This window comes from Sciurus carolinensis, chromosome 2 (genome assembly GCF_902686445.1).
Source record: "Sciurus carolinensis chromosome 2, mSciCar1.2, whole genome shotgun sequence".
NCBI lineage: Eukaryota > Metazoa > Chordata > Mammalia > Rodentia > Sciuridae > Sciurus > Sciurus carolinensis.
This window is the reverse complement of record NC_062214.1, coordinates 174334489-174345536: the sequence shown is the minus strand read 5'-3', so window position 1 is coordinate 174345536 and position 11048 is coordinate 174334489.

Below are 11048 nucleotides of genomic sequence, written 5' to 3'. Positions count from 1 at the left end.
ACCACTGAATTACACCCTGAGTCCTAATTTTCTTGATAATGTCTTTTTGAGCACAAAGTTTTACATTTTGATGAAATTTGATAAAACTTTGGTAGCTTCTGCTTTTGGTGTCATATCTAAAAATCCACTGCACAGTGTCATAAAGATTTATGCCTATGTTTTCTTCTAAGAGTTTTATGGTATTAGCATTTGCATATAAGTCTTTGAACCACTTTGAATTAATTTTGCATATTGTGTCAGGAGGAATCTAACTTCATTATTTGCATGTGGATATCCGGTAGTCTCAACTGATCTGTTGAAAATATTGTATAATATTAAGTCAAAGTTACGTTCTTAAGATAAATCTTATCATTGGAACTTATTTGCCAATATTTTGTTTAGGATATTTAAAAGAATGATCACGAGAAATACTGGCCTATAGTTTCCTATCTTGTAACAGACTTGTCACACTTTGGTATTAAAATTAGGGTGGTCTCAAACGAAATTATTTTTCTTTTCCTGTTATTTGGAAGAGTTTGTATAAGATTGGTGTCATTTAAGTGTTGAAAAGAATTTACTAGTGAAGAATTCTGAATTTGAATGTTTGCGGGAAAGTTTTAGTTATAGATTTAACTTCTTAAATAAACCATTCAAATTTTCTACTTACTCTTGTATTGTTAAATTATTCTTTTCTAGAAATACAATTTACTTTGGATATTCAAATTTACTGGCATAAAGTTCTCTGTACCATCTTCTTATGGTAATTTGTGACTTCTTTCTTTCTTATTAACAGACTTTTTTTTTTTTTTTCCAGCGGCTGACAGATAAATTGAGATGAAATTTCTGAGTTCCGCATACGCCTTTCCTCATACACAAGACTCCTCCACTGTCAACCTTCCCCACCAGACTGGTATATTTGTTATAGTTGATGAACCTGTACTGATACTTCATTCCCACCTAGAGTTCATAGTTTATATTAGGGCTCACTCTTGGTGGTATACATTCTATGGGTTTTAAAAAATGTGATAATGACAATTCTCTACCATTACAGAATCATATGGGGGTATTTTCACTACCCTAAAATTCCTCTGTGTTCTACCTATTCATCCTTTCCACCTCCTAACCCCTGGCAAAAACAGTCTCCATAGCTTTGTCTTTTCTAGAATGTCATGGGGTTGGAGTCATACAGTATTCAGACTCTTCTAATTAGTTTCTCTCACTAAATAATATGCATTTAAATTTCCTCCATGTCTTTTCATGGCTTGGTAGCTTTTTTCTTCATAGCACCAAATAATATTCCATTGTGTGGATGTACCTACTGAAAGACATCTTAGTTGCTTCCAAGTCCTGGCAATTATGAATAAAGCAGTTATACATAACCTAAGTGCAAGTTTTCATGTGGACATAAGTTTTCAATTCATTTGAATAAATACCAAGGACTAAAACTGCCAGACCAAATGTAAGAGTACGCTTCATTTTATAAGAACTTGCCAACTGTGGAAGAAGCATAAGTGGCTATGCCATTTTGCATCTCCACAATGGAATGAGCATTCCTGTTGCTCCATATTCTCACCAGTGTTTGATTTTGTCAGTGTTTTTGGTATTCACCACTGTAATGGGATTTCATTGTTTTTATTTGCAATTTCCTAATGATAAGTGGTAACCATCTGTATGCCTTTTATCTTGAGGTATCTGTTTAGATCTTTTGCTCATTTTTACTGATTGATTGTTGGGTTTCAAGAGTTCTATCCCATCTTCTTCTTCTTCTTTTTTTTTTTTTTGTTTTAGGTTGCCCAGGCTAGACTTGAACTCATGATCCTCCTGCCTCAGTCTCTTAAGGAATAGCTGGGATTATAGGCATGTATCACTGTGCCCTGCTAAGAATTCTTTCTATATTTTGGATAATAGAGCTTTAAAAGATGTATCTTTTGCAAATATTTTCTACCAGTCTGTGGCTTGCTTTCTTATTTTCTTCACTGACTGCCTTTATTTTTTTTGATCAGTTGTTAGAGGTTTGCCAATTTTATTAGTCTACTCAAAGAATCAGTTACTGAATTTGCTGCTATTCTTTTCTTACTTCTTGAAACATACTTAGACTGATTTTTAGCCATTTTTAGTTGTTCAAGTCTTGTTATTTTTTTTTCTCTCATTCACAGTGCTGGGGATCAAAACACATGCTAGACCTCACACATGATTTAGTCACATGCTTGTCATTATATGTTTATCAAACTTTATTATTGTTAATAGGTAAAAAATTTTTACTTATTAGTAAACATTTTAATATGCTTAAGGTAATTTATATTATCTCTTCTATGAAATGTCTATTAATTTTATTGGCTCAATTTTATATTGGATTGCTTATCTATTTCTTTTTGATTTGCTGGGGCTCTTCTATGTTGGACAAGTTAGGTGCTCATCTTGGTGGAATTACAAATATCTTGCCCAGGTTCTCATTTGCATTTGCTTATAGTACTATTATCATGAAGAAATTTTTTATCACTATGAAATCTAATCCAGCTATCTCTTCTTTTATGGCTTCTGGGTTTTGTATCACAAAACCCAAATCTTAGGTTATAAAAAATTTTTTCCCCTAGTGCTTTTAGAATCTCATTTTTTTAATGCCTAAATCTCTGGTCTGTATGCAGTTTGTTGTAAGGAGTGAGGTATGGATCAAAATTGACTGTCTTCCAGAACACTACACCATGGTCCCTACCTCATTTACTGAATAATTTCCCACCCCATTGAAAAACTAACTTTATTATATCAATTCCCATATGTATTTAGATCTATTTCTGAACTGTTCTATTCTACTCATCAGTCTATTGACAAGTTATTACTACCCTGTTGCTATAGATGTATCAATTTAAATGTCTAGAAGAGTTATTCTATCAACCATCTCCATCTTTGTTATTCACACTTACTTATTTTTCCATAATAGTTTATGCAACTCTTTTTTAAAACTCTTAGTGGTATACTTTCTGGAGACCTCATTAAGTTTATAGATTAACTAAAGGAAAGTAATTACAATGCTGATAATTCCTATGTAAGAATATGGTATGTCTTTCTATATGTTTGGGTCTTGTTTTGTGTTCCTCATTTGCATTTTAAAGTTGTCCATAAATACTGTAAGTTTATTCTTAAGTATTTTATTTTTTAAGCTTTCTTCTGCTATTTTTAAAAGAATTTTTCTTCCCATACAGCATAGAATTGCATTTTATATATAAAGATTATTGATTTCTGAAAATTAATTATTAAATTTACTTTGTAAGGTTTTGGTTATTCTGATTATTCCGATTTAGTTTCTAGGTAAACAATCTAATCATGTCATCTGAAAATTATAATTTTATTCTCTCTTCCCTTCTAATTTCTTTATCTTTAATTTCTCTTGTCTAATTGTTTTAAGTCCTACAGAATGATTTTAAATAATAGTGATGATTAGTGGACATCTTTGTCTTGTTCCTGGCTTTAATGAAATTGCTTCTGGTATTCTCAATTAAGCACAACGTTGGCTTTTGATTGAGATAAATATATTTTATTATATTAAGGAAACACCCAGCTATTCGTAATATTAAATTATCCTTGCATTCCTGAAATAAACGTCACTTAGTCATGGTGAATTTCTTTTATCTAGAGCCTTCTGACTTGGTTCAGATCGTAGCACCACCATTTATTTGTGTTCAGGCAGAATACTTTACCGCTTATGACTCCATTTCTTCTAAAATAGGAATGATAAGAATATCTACTCATTAGGTTTTATACAAATTATATGGAAAGTTGAGCATCTTTTTAAGAATTATTTTGCATTTTTTTCCCATGAGTAGTCTGTTCACATCTCTTTCCCTTTTTTTTCTATAGACTATCCTCTTTTTTGGAAGTTCTTTTTAAACTGGATGTGGTGATGCACGCCTGTAATTCTAGTGATTCAGGAGGCAGAGGCAGGAAGATCCTAAGTTCCAGGTTAGCCTGGGCAACTTAGTGAAACCCTGACTCAAAATAAAAACCTAAAAGGACTGGGGATGTAGCTCAGAAGGCCCTGTTGGGTTCAATCCCCAGGACCACAAAAAGAATTCTTTATACATGAATAATTTGCCCATAATTTGTGACATGAATTGCAAACACGGTTAACAGTTATCACTTTTATTTTAGCTTGCTTACAGTATATTTGCATGTAAAAGTTGTTAGTTTTTTTTCCATGAAATAAATGTATCTGATTGCATCTGGATTTTAAATCGTATTTGGTGTAGAGGGTTACATTTTGGCCATAATCCTTCACCCTCCCTGCATCCCCACCCTTTGCCATATGAATTTACAATACATTCCACACCATAGCAGCAGAGCCCATTTCCTAACTGGCCCAAGGGGAAGGAGACCTGGGGCAGAGCTGCCTCAACTGAGCTGGGTGGCATTATTAGCCATAGCTCACAATAAGGAGGGGCTGTCCACTCCCAGGTTACAGAACCACGGGTCAACCATCTTTTTTGCAGGTCAGAAATATTAAATATTTTATAGCTTGCAATCACACAATGTCTCTGTCCCATGTCCTCCTCCTTTTCTTTTACTAAATCATTTAATTGTGCAAAAGTTGTTCTCAGATCACAGCAGTTCCCAATGTCCCTTTGGGGCCAATTTGGCCCACAGGCCATAGCTTATTGACCCGTTACCAAGGAATTCATTCTGCTTCTTTTCTATTAATTCTGTTGTACAAATTCTAATAATTCTGTGAAATTGCATAAATCTCTAATCAATTTGAAAATTATCCTGTGAGAAACAGATCCGTCTATATGGCTCTAGAACTCTATATAGCCATAGAATTAAATCCATTTACCTGAACACCATTGGCTCTCATAGCCCATCTTGTCCCCCATTAACTTTGGACTCCACTTTTATTTTATCCTGAATATTCACATGCAATTGGGCCTATTTTTGAATTGCTGCTTTTGATCCATTAATCTGTCTATATACTCACATGCCTCTACGACACTTTGAGCGTTATAGGTTTTATGTTTTAGTATGTTCTAGAACAAGACCTCCCCTTCCAGGACCTTTTCAGGTCCTGTGTGTGTGTGTGTACTAGTCTCACACATTTGTTCTACAAAATGAACCTTATCATCAATAAATGTTCAGCTTCAGAAAAAGAACTGATAGTATTTTTTCTGCACAGTCCCAGATTTTTAAACTACTGATTAGATTTGTTTAATGTTACAGGACTGATCAAGCTATTCCTTTCTCCTGATTGAATCTTGGTAAATTATATTTTTCCCTGGGAATCTGTCCCTTTCATCTAAGCTTCCAAATTTACTGGGTAAGGTTGATCAAGGTATTATTTTATTAATCTTTCAATCTCTGCTGTATCTATAATTATTTCCTTCTTTGGTTTGTGGTTTTTAACTGTTATTTATATGCTCTATGACTATCTGTGGAAGTTCTTTTTTTGTTTGCTGGTTTGTTTTTTGTGGTACTAGGGATCAAACCAAGGGTGTACACAGGCTAGGCAAGGGCTCCACCACTGAGCCACACTCCCAGCCTGTACTTGTTCATTTCTTGTCATTCTACTGTGTATTTAGAAAAAAAAAATTTTTTTAACAGTGGGTGATCAATGTTAAAACTAACCCAAACAGTAAAACAATTCAGTCAAGAGGCAGGGTATAAAATTAGATACAAAAATCAATACCATTCATATATAGAATAACCAGTTAGAAGACTTAATGGCAGAGAAAACCTCCCACTTACTAGAAATAAATAGACTTAAATAATCAGGAATAAACTTAACTAGACATGCATAACACCTATACAAGGAATATTTTAAAATACCACCAACAAGGCACCAAGCTAGAAATGAATAAATAGAAACACATCCCCTCCACATTGCAAAGGTGTCAGTTCTCCTTACTTAGTTAATGGTAAAACAACATCAATAAAAAACCAACATACTTTATTTGAGTCAGAGAAGTTGATACTAAACTTCACACGGAAAAATAAACATATAATAGACAGGAATACACAAAAAGAGAAAAATTATGAATGGGACAAGCCTTATCAGTCATTAAAACATAATATTGAAGTCTCTAAATTCAACAGTGTGATCCTGTCACAAGTAGACAAGTAGACCATGGAGCAGAATATAAACCCCAGAAAACACAAGCACATGTGGATCCTACTCTGAATCCTGAGCGAGAAAAAGAACATTAGTGAGAAAACTGGTAATTTTCATATAGTATGTAGTTTGGTTCATACCATTGTGTCAATGTTAATTTCCTGGGTTAGGTAATGGTACCAGGGGTAATTAACATGAGAAGCTGGGAGAAGGGCTGGGGGGGGGGGGTACTCTGTCACATTGATGCAGATACTAGAAGCAAGGACCATGAATTGTCACTACTCATGCTCCCTAAACTGTCCTTACTTCCAATTCTGACTGAACTTTTGCTTGGATTCTGTAAAATACATACTTTTAAAATAAATTCTGGTTCATGCTAAAATCTAATACACCAAAAGTTTTTTAAAATTCTCCAAATAAATATATGTTTGTTGAGAGGGTCTTTTGAGTATTTAGTCTGTCATATTATTACAAACAATACTTTTATTTCTTTCATGATAATCAGTACATTAGAATTCTCTTTTGAAGTTGTTTTTGGCAAATTATACTTTCCTTTAAAAAGTTATCAACTAACCCAAGTTTTCAAATTATTTTATTATTGTTGAGCAAAGTATAATTTATGACTCAATTCATTGCATCTGGTAGCTTTACCTTATTTCACCTGTGTTCTATTAAATTTGCTAAAATGTTATATATTTTACCACATATTCTTAAAATGTTTTTAGTAAATCTATTTCCCCATTTCGAAAATTAATTTATCTTTGTGTCTGCTTTTTAAAAATTTATTTGCTGTCTTTTTCCTAATATCTTTTATTTTTATTTTTGATATACAACATAAGGGCTATGAATTTTCCTCTGAGCACTACTTCATTTAAATCTGCTGAAACAAGTATATTTTTAGGTATAAAATAATGCTTTTTAATGCTTTGCAGTTCCTCTTCAATCCAAGAATAGTTCAAGAGCTTAAAAACACTTTAGATTGCAGATGGGCATTGCTTTCTGGTTATATTTTATTGCACTCGCATCACTAAATGCCATCATTACCATTTCTCCATTGTGGAATTTATGGATATGCAACAGACAATAAATTAGGAGGGTAGTTCATGAACACTTGAATATAAGGTGTAGCCATCATTTTAGGAAAAAGTCTAGTACATATAAAATAGATATACCTTATTTCAATGATCCCGTATTCTAATTTTTATCACTTATCTGTCATCAACTGATGGTTGCATTAAAATCTCCAACTAGCGTTGTATGCTTCTTCCGGTATCTCCTATAGTTGACAATATGTAAATGGCCATTCTGTTACTTGTGCGGGTATCTGTAACTATTACATTTTCACTGTTCAGGTGCCTTCTTTAGCATTATATAATGCTCCTTTATTCTTTTAATTCTTCTTCCTTTAGTTCAGCCTTCTCTGATATTAAGTCTACCACTCGTTTTCTTGTTGGTTTTGCTTGTTTTTTCTTGCTCAACCTTTCTGAACCATTCTGAATCTTAGAACATGGAATTCATGTTTGCTTGACATTTTTGTCTTCTACTTATTGGTAAGTTTACTTTTCTTAACATGACAGATTTGTTTGGACTTATTAGTTTTAAAAAATTACTTTTGTGGTTTGGTTGTGTATACATGTTTTTTTCTCATAACTTTTTTCTCATAAGTCTGAATTCTTCTTCAACAAGATCTCTTTTAATGTATTTTCACAGAATCCCCTAAAGTCCTCTATTTCTTTAGTCAATATATCTTAATTCCCTACTATAAGCAATGATTAGAAAATTTGTTCTCTCTACTGTCTTAAAAATGGGATGTAAAAGTCATTTTCCTATTTCTATATACAAAAGCTCCTGATTTAAATGCTGGTCAATCATTAGCAGTTCAGTAAAAATACTAACCAAAAACTCATACTTATTTCACTTTTAGTTCTAGAGGATTTAGAAAACTTTGTTCACAGCATGGTACTAATGAGGTGGAAATCATGGGATCAGAGTTTAGTGTGAGACAGCTGAATTGGTTTTACTATATGTCTTGGGTACTTTCTGCAGGCTTAAAATATCAATGACTGCAAAGGTGCTCAGTTCAAAAGGTGTGAATGGATCAACACAAATTTATTGTCACTATTGAGAAATAAACTAAAAATGCTTAACAGCAAGTTGGTAGTAACAAGTTTGCTACTGAAGAACAGTACAGAAAGGAGGATCATCACAATGTACATTAAACTCTACCAAGATAAGTAGGTGGTTCCAAGGAAATAACCTCAGACTGGTATCATGCTAGAACATATAAGGCAATCAGTCGGTCATGGGATAAATCTTATTTCCAGTGCACTTCAACCTATCTACACATCAGTGGCTCCTACCAGTAGGTGGGCCTGCTTCTGTCTCCCAGGGAAGGTGTTCAAGGGAATGAGTGCAAACCTGCTCGCTTCTTGGTTCCTGCCTTGCACAGTGGGTAGGCAGTAGTAGGTTTCCGTGACCACACCTGAGCTCAGCTGACCACCACAGCTCTCCAAACCCCACAAGCCATCCGCCTCTCCCTGCTGCATCTCTGCTCTCCGTATCAGCCATACCAGAACACGTGCCATGCTCTGAGCGAAGCACGCTTCCATCCTTGGAGGACTCCAGCCTCTCTTCTTCACTCACTGCCTGCTCATCGCTCAGGACTCAGAGCCATGTTTTTTGACACCTCCTTCTGCCTGGTTTTAATTAAAGTGCCTCAACTGTACTGCCAAAACACTGAGAATCTTCTCCCAAACACCCCCCACTGCAATACTTGTTTTTCCTGCCTCTTCCTCAGACAATGAACCTCATGAAAGTAGGAATTCCACAGTACCCCTCCTAGTTGGGTTTGGCATAAAATGTGTTCTATACACATCTATTGAACAAAGAGTATTCCTAAAAGCCAAGACTTCAAGACTGCTGGTTTGCTAGCAGAGATGTTTAGCAAGATGTTGAAGGGTCCACCACTACCATTAACAACTCAAAACACACGTCCTTCCGGCTGAGGAATCTGTTGAACCGTAGTACACAAAGGACAATAGGGCAATACCTTTTTTTTCCTATTTTTTTTTTGAGACAGTATTTCACTAAGTTGCTGAGGTTGGCTTTGAACCTGCGATCCTCTTGTCTAAGCCTCCCAAGCCACTAGGATTACAAGTGTGCGCAGCACAGGACAGTCGTTTTTTACTGCCACAGACTTGGAAGTTTTTATTGTCTTTTCCTTTGCTTATGTCACGTTTGAAACAAAAGTGGGTTGTATTAAGAGGATGTCACAGAAACTGGCTATTTCCTTTCAATGATGTAGACAGAGAGGATGAACCCACACACAGTTGCTAAATAAACAGCCTACCAGGAGCAATAAACCAAGGGTTTAAGGGTTCTCAAGAGATACCTGGCCCTGGGCCCAATGACCCACAGTTTATTTCTTCCATACAGGGCCCCCAACAGTTCATTTATATTGTGAAGAGGCAGCAGAGGTACTGGTTGGGATCAGTCACTCTAATATCAGTGAGTTTGAGTCTGGGTAGACACTAACTACAACTTTGAGCAAGTTAATCTGTACCTGTAAGCATATTTCCTTGCTTTAAAATGGACAAGTACCTACCTTGATTGTAGAGGAATAAATGAAATGAAATGCTGTTTATAGATGGCATATAATCATTTGGTAAATATTCTCCATCATTTACCAGATGGTGGAAAAGTCCCAGTGGTTTCAAAGGGTATATCTAAGGGGCCCTGGAATATTCTCTAGGGCAGCTACTCCTTTCCTTAAGAGATTCCCCAGGAGGACTGGATTAGTGTCAGTGTTCAGTAGATGTCTGTGAGCAAGGGACAAGGGCCATGGCTCTAGTGGAAGTGTTTTACTTTGGCTTTCCAGCATCTGAGGTACGTTCCTGTTTGCGCCATTCTTCCATCCCCAGTGGAAGTCAAACACTGGAGGTAGCCTCATCCTCACTTCCTACAGCTAGGGCATGACTACTAAGCAGACACACCTGCCCCAGATATTGAACTAGAAATTAGTAATTTAAAGGAGCCAGGTACACATAAGGTCCCTTCTGAGTGGAACCCCTACACATTCAGGTCAGGGTTGCATACAGTGATGGTGAAGTGGCAGGGTCAGTGCCTGTTTTAAACCCCCAATAAATCAGAGTGAAAAGAGCATATGATGGGGGAGGGCGTGGCCCAAGCCTGTCTCTTCATGAATAGCAGCTCTACCAGCTAGTGCATAGGGTGGCCTAGCTTAGATCCTAATCTGATTAGCTAATCCTCCTGTCTTAGTAGTTTGGAGGAACAGCAGAGAAGGAAGCAACAGAGACCCTGAACATGCGCTCCTCGAAATTTATAATGGTTATTAATGAATCTCAGTGCCTCACTCTAAGTTCATGCTTTAAGTCAATGCATTAAGGTGGTATAGCAAAGGAATTCAATGGCACACAGGCATCAGGTGAAGTAACAGGCGGAGGCAAGACAGACATCTAGGCTGCTGGACTCACCTAACGATCTGCCTCTCTCTGCGAATGGAGAAAGTGCAAACCACTTCTTTTTCTGAAATCCTTTCTTTTCTGATCCTGCTCCCCTGATAAGAGGAAGGGGTCTTACAACACTAGTATAATAAAGATCAACCCAAGGACTAAATACTGGCAGCTAGAAGTCACTACTGAACCCAGCAAGAACAACTTCAAAGGTGGCAAGTTAACAGGCAGGTTTTAGACTAGTGGTCCTCAGCCCTTGCTGCAGTTTTTAAAAGGAATGAACCTGTCGCCTCTTCCTCTTTTCGATATAATTGGTCTAGTTGGGGAATTCAGCTTTTTTTAATGCTCCCCAGGTGATCCTCATGTGCAGCTGGGGTTAAGAAACCACTGATTCAGTGGACTGCAGAACAAATGGGCTTGCAGGTAAGGGTGGTATACTCTAACGGTCTTTAATGGTAACAGGGGTTCAGAGCTGAGGAAGGGTAATCTGTTTGAAGAGGGTC